Consider the following 13998-nt stretch of genomic DNA (forward strand, 5'->3'; position numbering starts at 1 on the left):
TGACTGCTCACAGCTTCAAGAAGATCTTCATAGTTTAAGGGAATGGTGCAATACAAACCGACTTTTATTGAATATTGACAAATGTAAAACTATGTGTTTTACACGCAAAAAAACAATTATAGATTATAACTATTTATTAGATTCTTCCTCCCTTTGTAAGCTTTCCGTTTTCTCTGATTTAGGTGTTATTCTTGACAGTAAATTAACGTTCTGTGACCATTATAACTTTATAGTTAAAAAAGCTAACAAAATTCTAGGTTTTATTAAACGTTTTTCTCGTGACTTTCGTGACCCATACGTCTTAAAACTTCTTTATGTATCATTTGTAAGGCCAATACTTGAATACGGCTGTGTTATATGGGCACCATACTATTCAGTCCATATTGACAGACTTGAAAGTATCCAAAAAAGATTTATGCGTTTTTGTCTTCGTTTTCTTCCGTTTTCCCAATTATTCACACCACCTCCTTATTCTCAGAGACTTTTGCTAATAAAGCTCCCTACACTTTCACAACATAGACAATATCTCCAATTTTGTTTTATTTTAAAATTAATTAATGGTTCTATTATATCCGCAACAGCTCTGAATCGTCTAAATTTTAGCTATAGCCAAACTAGCATAAGAAGACAGATACCTTTATGTCCGATCTTTAGCAGAACTAACTATGGTATGAATAGCCCTTTAAATCAATTGATTTCAGTCTTCAATAAATTTTATAATTTAATTTCATCTGTTAATGACAATGTTAAAAGTAAACAATTTAAAGAAAGATTTTTTAATTTGTTATAGTATTTATTTATTTCTATATTAATTAAAATTTTAAATTAAAAATTATGTAAATAGCTATAAGTTTATATTAACGTTAGATAATTAACGGATTAAATAAATAAATAAATAATGTCTTTTTCCAATAAAAGTTTAAATATTAAAATTTAGTTAGGTTCTAAGAAAATCAAGTACCAACATTTAGATTGAAAATACATTGCTTTTCTTATTAACATTTTCTTCGGAATTAATATAGGTAAATGAAAGTTTTTGATCTTCTCGGAATCCAACCAAAGTATGTGAGTGTCTTAAATGATGGTATAAATGTGACAAGGAAATATCTTCAACCTACCACGGTTATCCAAAAAAAAAAGGAAATTCCATCCTTCTGATGGAATCCGACAAAAAGTAACCATAATCGACCGATCAGTCAAAATTAATTAGATAAGTTCGAAGGTAATTGAAACACGAATAAATTAAGCTAAGGTGTAGTGAGAATTATTATTTGTATTGCACAGAAGAAAGAATCACATAACCCACAAAAAAAACAAAGGTCAGACGACTGTGTCCGTGTTTTCGGACTGTAAGGTGCGTGCCTCTCGATATAATGATGTCGCGGAACAGTTGGGGTGCTTGGAAAGGTCTAGAAGGGTTCCTCCTAGGTGTAGTCGAAGGGAAGTACGTAGCACCGTCCACCAGGACATTGGTCGTAGATTTTTCCTCACTAAGGTCCTATCTTAATCCTATCCCATTAAAATCAAAGCATTTTGACATACAACTACGAATCTTAAATTGAATACTCCTTATGTAATGAATACACCCAAAGCTAAGTATCCAACTTATTACATATATGTATTTATGCTCGTAACTCGTTCAATTTGACATTTTAAGCTTTTTCCTCATTAATAATAGCAAAGGTGCAATTGTCCATTGAACGATAGTGTTATACACTCCGAAAGTTTTACACTCATTTTTTTTAAACTAGACCAAGAGAGATCGTTATTAAAAGGTCACTAAACTTTGAGTGAACTCGATAAATTTAATTTTTTATAAGTTCATACATAATAGCGTAAACCCGAGAAATCCATAAATGGTAAAAATTAATAAAAATTTCTTACCTTGAATTTTAATCTCCGAAATATCCATATATTTTATTGTTGGTCAATAAAAAAGTCATAGTTTTAGGAGAATTGCTGAGGAATTTTAAGAGAAGGAAAATGAGAAACCACGGGGTTTCTGCTTAACGTGGTGAACCGAAGGGAGAATATCACCGGAAATCTATAACATCACTACTTCCACAAGAAAATGTTTGTTTAGTATTTTGAATCGCTTTTGTGAAAATGAGGAATTCGATTGATTCTTGATGCAAGATAGGCATGTATGGAAATGTATACAGCAATCGAGTGGCGAGTGCAAGAACTCACCGACGAGTTAGCACCAGCTAAAGCGAGCATGCTTACACCAGCACTTAGCCGATTGGAACACCCTCTTTGTATTATTTGAATTATTTTTAAAAAATTCAGAACTACCAACAATATTTTTCAAAAATAGAAAATGTTTGTTAAATAGATTTTTAATCGAACAAAAATGTTACCAATTTTGGCAGCATTTCTTAAATTTTTGCAAATTGGATGAACGAGATATCGAAAAAATATTTTCAGTGAAATAAAAACAGTTTGAAGACAATATTTTAAATTTTTGAAAAGCTATTTGAGTTGAAAGTACATTTTTACCAAGTTTTACTTTTGTTTTTTGTTAGGTTTTTATTTTTTGTTAAAAAAACTGTTAATTAGACAAAAATATTTTTTAATAGATAAAAGTAGATTAAAGCCAATATCTCAAAGTTTGGAAAAGATATTTGAGTCGAGAATTAAAAATTAACAAATTTGAATGTTTTTTTTAGGTTTTTTTTTATAAAAAAAACTGTCATTTCGATTTTTCTCAAAATTTTACCAGATGCAAAAAACGATATTTTTCGTTGCATAAAATAGTTTTGGAAATAAAATCATTTTGTATTCGTAAACATTTCAACGTTACAACATTTTTTTTTTCTTTTACCTTTTTTTGAAGTCGATATCTATTCTGGTTCTTGAGCAATGGACAACGAAAAAAACGTACCGAATTTACGGAAGTGCGTTCGCTACGCACGCACAGACATCTTTCTTAAAATCTTTTATTTCGACTCTAGGGACCTCGAAACGTCGATAAATGTCAAAAATTTGTAATTTGAGAAATCGGGCCCATTACAATAACTTCCTATTATAACTAACTTTCAGGATAGTAAAAACAGTATACCATAGATACCAACTTTGGATGCACTGTGAAGTACAAAGATTCGTTCGTTGGCCGAACTTCGCGAATGTGAAATACTTTAATACTTTAATGCTCTTACCCTCTCTCCCATTCCTAATGCTCACACTGCGTACTGAAATAATTAAGGTAACAAAAATCTAATTTAATGTGTACTTATTAAGAAAAAAAAAAAATTCGTTAACTAAAAAATTGAGGAAAAATCTGAATCTGAAACCAACAAAAACTTTCAAGAGTTACACCTTTTCCAGAACTTCTTATCGAAAATGCGTGCTTTCGGTATCGACGAATCTCTTCTTCGTTGGATTAGAAATTTTCTTTCGAACCGTTCAATACAAGTTGTTTTGGACGGATTCAAGTCTGAAACTCATAAAATAAACGCTGGTGTGCCCCAGGGCTCCGTTTTGTCTCCGACCCTCTTCCTCATTTTTACAAATGATCTCCTGTCTGCTACTTCTAATCCAATAGCTTAGCTTTTCATATTCGTTTTCAGACTCACAACCCCCCTCTTCGGATGTGGAACTGCAACGGCAAAATATGATTGGCTCATTAAATTCCGACCTGCACAGCATGGGGAATAAAAAATCGTGTCGAATTTAATGCTTCGAAAACGCAATGCTGTCTTGCATCGTTAAAGCAAGATAAACCGTCTTTGCCACTATCTATGAGTGGCACTTGCATCAACAAAACAGAAAATCTTGACATCCTCGGAATGTGCATTAGCAACCACCTATTGTGGAGCGATCACATACGCGATGTTGCCAAAAATGCCGCAAGATGTCTAGGTTTTTTTTGACGTTGCAAGACATTTTTTTCTCCGTCTGATCTGGCTACAATCTACAAAACCTATATACGTCCGAAACTTGAATATAACTCTCATCTCTGGGCTGGTGCTCCAGTAACTTATTTAAGCCTCTTGGACAGTATTCAAAAAAGAGCTTTTAAAATGATTGGAGACATTAACATCATCAACTCGTTTACATCACTCGAACATCGACGCAAGGTTTCTTGCCTCACCCTTTTTTACCGTTATTATAACGGACTATTCTCTAGTGAAATAGCCAGTTGCATTCCTCCCCTTAAACAATTTAACCGTAATACCCGCGCTTCTAGGAATGCCCATCAGTTTACCCTTGAGCCCAACTTCGGACGTACTATGAAGTACAGAGATTCTTTTTTTAGCCGTACTACGCGAATGTGGAACGCCTTGCCACGAAAGTTAAAACCAATGTACACCGACACCTCCTATCCAACCCTTCCCTCTTTTCCTAATGCTCACACTGTGTCTTTGGCATATTAAAGGTATAAAAAAACGTTTAGTGTTTGCTAATTATAAAAAAAAAAATATTAAAATGAAACAATTTTCTTTTGAAAAAATAGACTAATAAAAAAAATTTAAAACATTAAAAAACACGAATAATCCATTTAAAGTATAAAATATATTTTCAAGGGCCATTGAACTTTCTTTGTCTTACCTTAAAAGTAAAATTTTAAACCAAAAGTTCAACGTCTCAATTTAGCCAAAGATGTCAAACTTTTGGACAAAAATGTCAATCAAAAATTTGTATTCTTATATTTAAGTTTATAATAGGAAACAAAAAAAAACAATATTAAGGGAAAAAAAATTAAATAATCAATCATTTCTTAAAAGTGTCAATCGTTTTATTTTGCTCATCATTAATAACAATTTGTAATCATTTTGTGTTTCTTTAATCCAGCGAGTCCTTAAATATATGATTCAGCTTTGTTTCATTTTTCCAATCGATTTTCTTTCTTAGTTTTTTGTTTTGTTTGTTTCTTATTTCAATATATTATTATAACGAATGTTGAAGATAAAATATATTTATCCTGACAGTACCTCGTCCAAAAAAAAGAAAAAGATTTTGAACAGTTTTCACCTATGAAATTGACTAAAACAGTCTCTTTTATATAAATGTATCTATAACCGTTCCTATAAATAAACGCAAGAAGACAAAAATGTCCTTTGAGGATCCCCGTCCATTATCTTCTGCACTATGTTGGTGTTGGTTATATCAAAAAAACGAAAATAAAACACAAACATCTCGCTTATTATCCTGTCAATTATAATATCCACCAAATGATTCCATTTCATTTTTTATTATGGTTTTCATTTTTTGTTTGTCCTTCAGGACGTAAGGGATTTTTTTGTTCTCTCCTTGAAATTCATATGAATATATGATTTCCATTTGATTTGAGTACATGATTTCAAAGGACAATAATAGCTATTATGGTCTTGGTCAATATTGTAATCATTTGAGACTGTTGGAACGAACGTTTTTCTTATAATACTTCTTCCATTTATTTATATGTTCATATATTTGCCTCAAAATGGTATAATAATTTTGAAGGACGAACAATATAATTTTGATAGCGTGATACACATTCAAAATCGATTAAGGTCATACATATACATATATACTCGTAGCTTATACAAATTTATAAAATTCAAATGGGTGGATGGGTGATTTGTTTTCTTTGTTGGGTTTTACAAAAGCAACAACAAAGAAAAAAATGATAAACAAATTGAATGTCCTTGTTAAATAGTATCCTTCTATGCTGGCTGAATGGAATAAGATGTTGAAAATACACATAATGTTGGCGATAATAATGTTAGAAATTGCTATAACCATAAATTTTATGTTCAACAGCTGCTGCTTCTACTGCCAGTTCTACTGCTGTTACCACTGGTGCTACTATATACTGGTCTGGTACTGCTGCTATCTAATGCCACTTAAGAGACTCATTTTTATTTAACTCTAAGATGCCTTTGGGGGATATCCAAGAGGTTTATGGGTGTTGGTGTTGGGAGATGATGATGAGATGAGGTTATGTTTTTCTCTGCTTTGTTAAATAATATGATATATAGGAAATATGTATGTTTTAGGAAACATTAAAATTGTGATTTTATGTTTATCATAAAAATATTTACTTTTTTTGTTCTTATGGGAGTTATGTGTGACAAATCTGGTAAATAAGTGATTATATATCTAAAAAAATACAATAACAGATGTTTTACACAATTAATGTTACTTAGGCAATGAGTGTAATTTATTTTACCTTCACAAACCTAAAGCAAAGTGAAGTCAGAACTTTCAAAACTTCCTCAAAATTAAATTTGTAGAAACAAAAAGGAACGCTGCAGAATTTAAGAGACCTGACAATTTAACAAAACCTATGTAGTGCATAGCCTCAACAAGATTCACAGTAAAATTCTTCTCGGGTCACCATTGCGTATGAGTGTTTTTTTTTCTTTGTATGCAATTCTCATGCAAATGAAATTCAAAAAATCATTTCAAAAACTTTGTTTATTGTGGATATGAAGTCTTGCTTCCAATTAAAATTGTGTCCTATGTTTGAGTCAAATATGAATAAGGAAGAATAAAGAGAAAATAAATAAAGGTTGTTTATTCATGGTTGATGATATCTTCTCTGTGGGCGTGAAATTTGAACTTGATTTATCCTTCAAACACACAAAATGTGAAAGGGTATCTTTTGAAAAAAGAGTCACAAGGCAATAAAAACCCAAATTCTTAAGTTATTTTAATTTGGTAAAGGAATTGCACGTGCCTAACAATTTTTTTGAGAACAACAAAAAAAAAGAATTAGTGATATTTGGTTTGGGGAAAATTTACTCGTGGGAAAATAAATCTAAATAAAATTTGCAATAAAAAGAGAGCGTTCAACAATAAAGGCTAAGATCATTTGGAGGTGAATTAAGAGGTAATCTTCTTGTTATATTGCTAAATTAGGGCTGATTTATTTTTGTCTTACGAAAGGTCCAATTTATTTTCATAATTAATTTTTATTTTTCATAAGAAAAACAAAAAATGTTAAAGGTATTCAAGTGAAATAAGAAATAAAATGTTCGAGATATTTGAAATTACTTAACTCAGTACAAATATTTTGTTGCTTTAAAATTGTGGTAAATTTTGAGGCTTCAAAGCTTATACATTCTTTATAAGTTAAAAAAATAATGTTGCCTAAGGAACATGAAAAATTAAATAAACATGTAATGTTTAAACCATTTCTTTGATTTCAACTTGTAGAATTTAAATTCTAATAAAAGCGATGGCAACGGATATAGAGATTCATAAAAAAACAAGGTAACTTATAGTCAATAACAAGTAAGAAATTTATTCAAGAAAGGTAATAAAAGTAAAGTGTAAAACTATGGTAAGAATCAAATTGGTAAGTATAAAACAAAAATTTAAGAACATTGTAAATTTAATGCGGATGGAATAGTTAAATAAGTGTAAGTGTTGCCGTAGCATAATAATAATTCATTTCGTTTAACATACCTCCTCAATGCTTAACACTTATAGAAACATTATGCATACTATAAATTCTAAATCTAGATTCAAATTGTATTGATTCAAGTTAATATAATTCCAAGATTTTTAAAATGTTCATAATGTTTAGCAAAAGACAAATTTTTAGTGAACGGATCAGCTAACATATCATCAGCTATAGCTTCGCGAATGTAATGGTATCTTATGTGAAGAAGTTTTGTGCGCGAGCGTCTTCCTTTAAGGCACTTTGAGTATCGGTAAATAATGTAATTGGATCCTTTGCACAATGTAGGTTCACTTCGAAAGGTAGAAGTTTGAAGTACTTGGCTCGTTTCGCAGCTGTTGTTAAGGTGACTTATTCCGCTTCTGTGTTGAATAACGATGGGCTGTTTACGCGATTCCCAGTAAGTGCAAACACTACACCAGATTGCGACTTTCTATCATTTACATCCTAAGCATAGCTTGAGTCAGAATAGGCTGTGATCGGCTTTCCAGATCTGCAACAAAATAGTTTTGTATTTACCTTTTAAATACATTAGTACTGAAAAAGCTGAATTCTAATGTTGATCTCTTGGGTCTTGGTTGAATTGTGATAGAGTATTCACAGAATACGCAATATCTGTCTTACTGGATGCAGACAAGTGAAGTAAGCTCCCTATGAGCTCTTGATATGACTTTTGGTTTCCAGGTTTAGTTTCTCCTTCAATTTGAGGTTTTGTTTTGGGCTGCAATGGTAACGTTCTCAGTTTACAGTTGGCAAGATTATATTTTGAAAGCAAGCTCTTAATACGAGTATAATTTGACTGGCTGATTGATAAAGTTCCTTGTTAACCTATTGTTAACGTGGGTTGACCCATGTCCCTAGTTTCAAAATATTATTCAAGGTGCAATATCAAGATTACAAAATGAGTTTGACTGTTCGTTGCCAAAATTAAGTCATCAACATATGCAGTAATAAAAGTGTTAATATCATTTTGTGATTTTGCGATAAATACATCCATCGTAGCTTGAATTCTTATAACCGATTTCTTGAAGTGTGCTCTCAAGTTTTTTGTACAAACTTTAGATTTGTCGTTCACAAAGCTTGTTCGCTGTTCCATGAAGATTTCCTCGTCCAAGTCTCCATACAAGACTGCAGTTGAAATGTCGATGTGGTGAAGATCTAGATCATATTCCGTAGCAATAGCGTAAAGCATCCCGATAGAGCTAATCTCAGCGACTGGAGCAAATATGTCGAAATAATCTGCACCGTAAAATTGCGAATAACCTTTAGCTTCTAGCCTAGCCTTTCTTTTTTCGATAGTTCCGTCTGGTTTTCGCTTAGTTTTAAATACCCATCGACATCCAACCACATTTTTGTTTTTGGGTCGATCTACAATTTTCGAGGTTTTGTTCATATTTCAAAAATCAATTTCAGTATTCCTGGCCTCGTTCAATTCACCAACAGTTGAAGAAGCTTTAACATCCTTCAAGGATTTAGGATCATCCTCTTCGAATTGTTCCGACAGATATGATGTCTTGATGTCTCCTTATAGTTGGAAGTAGGAACGTTTCGTTTTGGTCTCGGGCTTGATGAAGTGGTTTTAGTTTCTTTCCTTTTTTTCAAATTCTGTTTCGGTGTACCTTTGAGCAATTAATGAGCTTCAACATTGATGCAGTTTACTTCTTGATTATTTAAAGATTAATCAAAATCTTCACTGTCTGAATTTTGCTCCAGGTTATCATTTTTCGTTTTTTTCGTCATGAACATTTTTGATTGGCACCTCTGTCGTTTTTTCATTATCATCTTCAGTTCTCCATTATCAGCCTTTTCAAATCCTTGTTCATACTTTAAACTAGATCGTGATTCAACCTTTACCCGCTCAAACTCAACAAATTTGGCTGCTTTTAATTTTTTTTAATATTTTTTATGAAAACCACATCTCGACTTTTAATTATGGATCTTGTACCCCTTTTCCAAAGGGGCATCATCACCATATCCTATTAAGCAAATTCATCGCTTCTAGCATCAAACTTGCTTTGGGTTCCTGATTTATTTAATGCAAATGCAAGTGATAGTTAAAAAAGTGTAAGAGTTGCCATAGCATAGTAATACTTAATTTCGTTTAACACAACTTGAAATAAGATCAGGGAAGTGACCCGCACTACTAGCTTCTTAATGCCCTCAAACATGTACAAATGGTATTTTTTGTAATCATCAAACATTTTAAAATTTTTAGCTGTTCTCTGTTGAACTATAAGAGACATAAAATCATTTAAGTAACAATAAATTTGAAGTAACAAAATACTGAATGGCATTTCAAAACACTGTAAACAAAAATTGATTTTTCGTTTTAAACCTATTTACAGAATTATTTTAAAAGTTTTGGTGTTTCTAAAAATTTTTATAAATTCATCAATATTTTTACTTTTTTCCCATAGGGTTTTTTTTTAATTTGTTCGTGTAAAAATAAATAAATTCAATTGAAAAAATATTAAATCAAGCGCTGGCTTCCTCTACAGAGAAGAGTGTTGAAAAACAGAACTATTAAAACTGTACTTTTTAAAAATACAAGCGACAGCTCATACATCATTTTTGTATATAACATTTTTAATTTACATGGTTTTGAATTAATGAATGTGAGACGTATAGCAAAAAGTATCACACACAATTTTTATCATGCAGAACTCTGAAAATAAGTGTTTTTAAACTCTAATTTTATCTATCTCAAAATGTTCTTTTCGTATACAGCATTCATAATTCTGTGATACCTAATTTGAGACATATTGTATTATGACCAAACAGTATTACACAAAATTTGAATCATGCACAGTTCTTTAAAATGGTGTTTTGAAAAGCTGCAATTTCATCTATCTCAAAAACTTTAAGTTTAAAACCATTTTTTACAAATTTCTTAATCAAAATTTTGTAGTTTTTTTGTTTTTACAAAAAACTGCCATTCGAGCTTTTCCCAAAAATTTACAATACAAACATTTTGAAGGTATTTGTTTTTTGTTCGTAAAATACGTGATATTTTTTAAATTTTTATAAAAAATTGTCAATTTTTAATCTTGTACAACGCTTTAATTTGTGAACTAAAATTTATATGAAGGCTAGAACCATTGGTTCGTCAGATATTTAAGGTCCAGCTGTAACAAAAAAAAGTAGTATCCAAGGCATGATGGTTAGTGCGTTGGTCTGTCATGCCAGAGGTCTTAGGTTCGATTCACGAATAAACGAATACAGCCTCCTTCAAGGAATTGACAAAAGGTCAACTTTTCATGAAAATTGCTTTCATTCTTTAAACTGTAGGTCCCCTCCATGCCTAACAACAGTACTCGCACACAGGAATGGTTGAGAGTTGTAAGTCACAGGTCCTAGTTTTCAACGGACTGTTTTCGCCACCCAATTTATTTGTTTTATAAAAAAAAAAAAACAGTACTAGTTATTGTTCAGAATCATATCTTCCAATTTCGATTTTAAATGCAAAGAATATTTTGTATAAAGCCAATATCTCCGCACATTTTTGAGATATCCCTCTTAAAATTATAAAACTGATTTTCAGGGACCTTGAAACACCTATAGGAATTTCAACTTCTTAAACCGGACCAAATGCAATATAAAATTATTATTCAAATATTGTCTCAATTTTAATAGATAAAATGTTGAAAAAACAGCTGTAAAATATTTTCTTGATTTCAATGTTCTTGTAAACGACAATTCTTAAAAAGATTAATTGTTTTTTAAAACTGTTTTGTTTACAATCTGTCTTAAAAAATACAATTCTACAATTTCTAAAATTAATTTGAAATTTAAGTCTAAATAATATATTAATAAAATAAAAACTTTAAATTAAGTCATAAATTTCGTTGGATATGTCAGCTTACAATTTGTAACTTTCAAACAAAAAATTTTATCATTAGTGTTAACAAAACAAATGGTTAAATTGTATCTTTTTTTAAATTTCCCAAGGTAATTTTTTTTCTCAAACAATTCAGCCTTAATTCTCGCTTTTCAGAAAATGGTTTTCAGCGTTTGAGCTTTGGGCTCAATTTAAGACGTGCTATGATCAAAAAGATTCCTTTTTCAACAGCACATCAAGAATATGAAATGTGTTATCCACCTCGATTTTTAACTCTCATTTTGATTTTCAAAAACCTTAAGACCGATTTGGACTGGTATCAAATTTGAAATCTTTTCCTACTTTCCTCCGTATTTTTACTTAACAAGCCTTTTAATGTAAAAATATAAACTCAGCCTTAAATTTTGTACGACATTTTTAAGTACACTGGTTTTTAAATATGTTTTCATAAAAAGTTTATAAATTGTTTAAGCTATTAACGTTCTTTTCTTTGCTAATATTTTTTGAGAGTCGTTTTGAATGTTTTAAAAAATCACGTGTTATATGAAAAACATGTACACAGTTTTCGTAATTTTTAGCTTACATAGTTTTCGAAAGCTTTAAGTCCTTTTTGTCAATTTAAAGTTTCCTTCAGCTAATTTAATGGCCATTACTTTTCTACGATCTTATTAGTTTTTCTAATTAAAATTTGTTAGTACCTTAAAAATGGTTCAGAAGTCCTAATATAAACTTTATGAAATCATCTAATCTAGAGCATAACAATGGGACACTGGGCGTATACGTATTTTTTTTTTTTAATATTCTGTAACTAATTTCCTTCTGTTTATGCTTTGCATGTTTAATGAGTTCATTAATCACACCACATGAAAGGTGACGAAATATGTATATATCTTCATTTAAAGGGATTCCAGGGAAAATATACTTCCTCTGTCCAAATTAACTAGGTCAAGCCGTTTGTATAGAAGTTTCGAGTAAAACTCTTAATTTTTTGATAAATTAATCCCCTTTAAAACAAAACTTCTTAATACACTATCTCAATTTTCAAAGATATCAGAGGTTACGTTAACCTTATAATAAATCTCTAAATAAATAAGAATATCCTTTCATAATTTATAAGTCAATATTTATCCAAACAATTGCCTTTGGATTCCAAAAATATAATATGCAAATAAATGTGTGTCGCTGCTCTTAAAATATGCTAAGACTCTGTGTTTAACTATCTTTACCCAAATAAGCTTTATTTCCGCCCTCCTTTTAGTTTGCTATAACAAATAAGCAATATGTCATTCCACACGATAGCCTTTTATATTTATTGGTTTTTGACCACCCCCAATTAGGGGCAATAACTTTTCTGTGTCATGGAAATGAGAATAATTTCCGTTTTGATAATAATAACAATAATAGAGTATGCCGTACCCTTTATAGCAAAATATACATTGTCTAAAAAGAGGGTTTCTCTGATTGATTAGATAGAGAGGAATACCTTTCCAACTTCTATGTACACAATATAACATACCTTATTTTGGTAATGTCCTTTTTTTTGTTCCAAAAATTATATTTTTCTATTCAAAAGTTCCTTCCTTTTTTCTGTTGGTTTTTTGGGTATTTTTTGGTGGTTGAATATATAATCTCAAAAATATTTCTCAAAAAAACAAAATTAAATTAAATTCACATTTGACAAATTCCCAAATGATGAAATTCCTTGAAAAAATGCGGTGACATTCCTTTGTTTCCCGCTTCTTTTTTGTTTGTGACTTTCCTTTTGTGCTGTGCGTTGAGTGCTTAAACACACTTTTTCACTTTATAACAGCAAAAAAAATGTAATATAATAATTTTCTTTTAATCATACGCACACATACACAAACTCGAATACTCGCACTAAATACACTCTCACAAATTCTTCATACTACAGAAAACCGTAAAGGAACAAAAAGGAACAAGGATACAAACAAAAATCACTTTATTCCAGCAAACATTCAACAATTTGAATGAAAATACTCCTTTTGGGTTTATTTTATCTTTTTGCTCTTTTATTATCGTAACATTTTTTTTCGTTTTATTATATTCAAAGGACAACACACTCACAGGATATACACAAATTTTATTTAGCCTTTTCTTGAAATTGAATATTTTATTAGAAAAAGCGTGGAAAAGTTATCCTTCAGTTTTTATATTTGTTTGGTTTTTATTTCGAATCCAAGAACCGTTCTTATCGCAACGCACGCTATCACAGTAATAAAAGTGTCCTGTCCTGCAATCAAAGTGTTAGGTCTAAGGACTATATTGGCAGTTAACAATGGTTTTCTCTCTAAAATTATCTCTCTCACAATCCTCACACGCTCTCTCTCTTTTTCTCTTTTCGTTAAGTAAGGTTTTAGTGATTTGACCTATTTTGAAGCACGCGCAGAAATGTTGCTATAATAATAACGAAATGTATTCAAACATTATCAAAAAGGACACAATGTTGATGAATACCAAACTTGACATAAGTTCAAGTTGATTTTCAATGAGAACGGTTGAATAGACTGAGTTGTACAAAACAGCTTAAAACAGTTCAAAAGTCACTTTTTGCTGCTGCCGTTTTAGACAATTGCACTTTTAACATGGGACATCTATGGCATGTGCCTCAGGTGACCATCTCTAGGACCTCCACTTTGATTTACTAGAGTTCATCTCAGACCTAAAATTTTGACTTCCATTTGTATGTTAAAAACACTTTGCTGAAACCACTGTTCCTTAGTTTAAAAATTGAAATTGTAGTAAGCTTCGA

The 13998-nt window shown here is 30.8% G+C and overlaps 1 protein-coding gene across 1 annotated transcript in view; it reads right to left on the reverse strand.

Moving 5' to 3' along the window:
- Window positions 1-13442, reverse strand: part of LOC129944381 (GTP-binding protein Rhes) — a 251412-nt gene extending 237970 nt beyond the window's left edge. The window contains exon 1 of the mRNA XM_056053764.1: window positions 12745-13442. The gene's annotated coding sequence lies outside the window, so the exon portion shown is untranslated. The remainder of the gene's footprint in view (window positions 1-12744) is intronic.
- Window positions 13443-13998: the final 556 nt, after the last annotated feature.

The sequence above is a fragment of the Eupeodes corollae genome, chromosome 2 (assembly GCF_945859685.1).
Source record: "Eupeodes corollae chromosome 2, idEupCoro1.1, whole genome shotgun sequence".
NCBI lineage: Eukaryota > Metazoa > Arthropoda > Insecta > Diptera > Syrphidae > Eupeodes > Eupeodes corollae.